Source organism: Grus americana, chromosome 16, assembly GCF_028858705.1.
Source record: "Grus americana isolate bGruAme1 chromosome 16, bGruAme1.mat, whole genome shotgun sequence".
NCBI classification, from domain to species: Eukaryota; Metazoa; Chordata; class Aves; order Gruiformes; family Gruidae; genus Grus; species Grus americana.
Window position 1 is genome coordinate 9,892,230 of NC_072867.1, and position 4,132 is coordinate 9,896,361.

Sequence of the window (4,132 nt, forward strand, 5' to 3'; positions counted from 1 at the left end):
ATCAATTTTTGTTCTTTAGCTGAGGTGGCTGAATCTTCCTGCCTTGCAGCAGTGAAGGTCTAGAATTCCTTTACCTCGGAGTGCATGGACACCACCAGGAAATGCAGGAGCTTTTTGTGAGACAAGGGACATTGGCATGCTTCCCAGCACCTGTTGTTGATAGCACAAAAGTGTATGGTACAGGCTGGGCTGCACAATCCCATGGTAAAGAAACACTATGAGGCTATTAAACACCCACTTTAAATTGCACCCTTGATCAAATTCCTAACCGAAGGCAGCATTGCTGTGTGGTTCTGTGTGCGTGCGTGCTCTGCAAATTACATCCCCAGATGTATGAGATCTCTGGAGAGCAGAGGGGAAGGAATGTCATGCACACAATAGAGCTGGAAAAACCTTCTGTCTTAATGGTGTCCCATCAATTCTTATCTGATAATCTCTCCTTTTGAAGGTATGTGGAAAGCCAAAAATAAGAACAAAGCAAAGCATAGACATAGACTTGCCCTGACCTGTCTTCTAGACGGTATCTCTCTGGAGCTCTACTTGCTTGCTCTACTTGTCTTGCTGTGACCTCTCTCTCATCTTGCTATCAAGCTCACTTGCTGGTGTGAGAAGCTCCCCTCCCTTCCTCCTTTCCCTTTTTCCAGCCTCTCCTGTTTGTAGCAGCCTCCTTGTGCTTGTCTGGCTTATCCACTTTGTCTTATATTTTCAGCAGAGATTAGAAATACCTTTTCTTCTGAGTCTAAGTGCTGAATTCCTCTATCTTCCTGCCACTGCTTATCTTGCTGCTGTATTTTTAAGCTCTAATACACTCCAGGATATGGTTGTCACAAGGGACACTTGAACAAAGTAAGAGTAGTGTAGCAACCTTCCAAAATTCTCAGCAAAAGTGCTTTGTCAAAAGAAGAAAGTTCAAGGCATAAAAATATAGATACATATTTTTTTAGTTGTTGAATAGTGACAACACATGATAGTGGAATGATTTTGAAGTGTGTTAACTGCACTCAACTCCCATCTAAGATATCCACCGCTGCTTTCAAGGTAAAATCCATTCTGTTCTGATCTGTCATGTATTGTATCACTTCTGGTTCGAGCCCTCTACGGGCCCGGGAAGCTTGCGGTAGTAATGACAAGTAGGCTGGAAGGTAAAGGATTACTATTAGCACAATCTCTCTCACTGCACAGATGAGATACAGAGCAGAAAGAGGAAGCGTGACTCATAGCTGGTAGCAGACCGGGGAAATGAACTCTGACTTCCCTGGTCCCAGCCAGCAGCGAAGGTGGTGGGCCATCCTTCCTCTCTCCTGTGGTTCACTCCAGATACTCTTGGAAGGTGTGAGAACAACTTTGCATTACCTAGTGAATAGATTCTTATCTGGGTGCTCCAAAACCACTATTGGTGAATCTCCTGAACCCTTTGAGCTTAATGGGAAGGCTCTGAAACACTGTGGCTTTCATAGCCAAGGAAGAGAAGTGCTGGATCTTACTGATGTTCACGGGGGAGGCCAGATTCAAATCGTCTACAGGCTCCTTGAAAGCTTTAGCCTAAAATGTTGGACTGATAGCCTTGTGGCTTAGGAAGGTCTTACCAAATGCAGACAAGGGTACTTTCCATTTGGAACTTTCTGGTTGGTCCTTAAGATATTTAAGGCAAAGCGTGCAAAGGTGAGAGGCTGTCGGGATAGTAACTAACAACGTCCTTTCTTACTGCTGTCTACCTGGGAACATAAGTTGCCATATTCCAAACAAGGACCTGGTTCTCTGTGGTTATTTGTCTTTCTCTTTGGTTTGGTTAATTATACTTGCCCTGAAGACAGCTTTAAGGTATATTATCTAGCTTTTCAAATGACGCCCTTGCAGTCTCTGAAGTTCGTTATCAACTTGCGGTGCCCGTAACTGTTTTCAGGAACCCTGTTGTTTTTCTGGGGATTGGAGTATTAGGAGTGTGCAATAAATAGTGTCTCCACTGGCAGTTGTTTACAAGACCGTCTTACTGTCTCCCCTTTAACTCTTGTGCTCTTTGTGGGTTCACCTCTCTCCCCATGTTTAGGAGAGATACAGGTGGAATTGCCCTCTTCATGGAAGCAAGACATTTAAAAATGTTCAACTTGGCAATTAGAGAATTGCAGCAAACTTGTGGCCTCTGTGGTGGCTGGGCACCTAAAAAGCACTTCCCTTCCACGGGGGGAGGAGAATGCCCAGCCGCCTGCTCCAAAACTGGTGGTTCCTATTTGAGCAAAAGGCAAGCTTCCACCTGATGTTAACCCTGTAGAGCCAGTGAGACAATTCAACAGCATACATCTAATGCTGCATGTATTTAGTAGGATATTAATTATTTTTTTTTCCTAGCTGTATTTTAGGGACAGTAAGTTAACTCTTGTTGATTTGCTATAGGGGGAAAAAACATCAAATGAAAAGGCACATGATTTCTGCTTCTTCTGAAATCTTTGTATTGTTATGCTGAATAGCTGCAAACAATTTGCATTACAATGTAGCATAAATAAGAGATGCCACCAACTGAAGTGTAAACTGAGGAAAATGTGAGGAGTTTTCACTGCAACTGAATCTAAATGGTTTGAGGCAAGATTGGTCAGAACTAAGAGAATACAAGGCGCTGTTGAGTCTTAGACAAGCCCTGTGGTCAGTAAAAGTCCTAACTTCAAGATTCTCAGTTGATCTTAATTTTCAATAGAAGTAAGATAACGTGTGTGGTGGTTTAGATGCCAAAATTGTCTGGCAAAGAGGATGGGGGGGTGCAGGAATAAACCTGTAGAACAGGATTAGGCAGCATTAAAGTCTGAAATGATCATACGGCACTGGGTAGCAGATACTGCCACTGCTAACTCAATAAAACTCAGTGGGACACTTGACATTGCACATTTTCAAGCAGCAAGTCATAAATCTATTTTCATGTGAAATGTTCTGCACTCAATCGGATGGGAACAGAAACACGACACAGCTTCAGGTGCTGGCTTAGGGGAATAAAGCACAGGTTGCTGCCTTGCGGGGACAGATCTCTGCTAGGAAAAATGGAAAGCAACTCGAATGATGTATGTAATTATGCTTGTTTGCAGGGCTTGTTTGTAATTTCTACAGACCCACTGAGAATCCTTAAAACCTGAGATTAAAACCAGCTATAGGTATATTTTTAACAAGTTGGCTATATATAATTATATGTACATATGTAGCAGTTGGTATAATAGTTGACAGTTCAACAGTCCAAAGTGCATGAACACTTGCTTACCTTTTATAAATTAAACCACATACTTAAATGCTTTGCTGGACAGGGAAGTACTTAAGTATTTTGCTTAAATGTTGGGCTGAGTCAGGTCAGAATGAATTTCAGTTCTTCTCACTGTCAGTATGAAATGACTTACCTCGCAGCTAACCTGTGCTTTGAAGACCAGTGTCACAAAGGTGGTATGGAGAAGATGTGTTCTTGCATCAACGTTGTGTTTCGTTAACGCTACGTACGTGGTGCACGTGCTGCTGCCGATGGCGCTTTGACAGTGTGGGAAGACCAGGACGCGGGATCTGTGCGGCAGGGCTGGTCGCGGTCTGGAGCTCTTTACTTAACCAAGTGTTCTTCAGGCTTTGGATCAAATCTTTGAACTGTTGCAGACTTCAACTCCACCAGCCCCCAACCATGAGGTAACTGTTTGCTAGGTCCAATGTGAGTCATAGATGAGGAGGATATTTCTAGTTTCCAATTAAAAAAAAAAAAAAGTTGAAGCTCATAATCATGAGCAAAAGGTCTCTGTGCTGTAATGGGAACCAGTTGGTGCGGTAGGCCATTTCAGACTAAAATCTGTCTTTGTTCAAGACGTGGCCCCACCATTATCACGGTTGGAAACAATCCTTGGTGCTGACACGGTAACGACAGCTTCATGTTTTAGACACATCTAATGGCACCAAGTCCTGATCTTGGCTGGCATTTATCAAGATAAGTAAGCCAGTCAGGCAAGAGCATGGTGGGCTGACTGTATTCCTCTAGATAATGATGTGCGTATTTCCTCTCTTGGAAGAATAATGAACGGAATATGACTGTCAAAATATTTCCCTCTGGAGAGGCTCCAAAATAACTGACACTTACACGCGCTCAGTGCCATCAGCGATGTCAGCTTCCTCACAAACC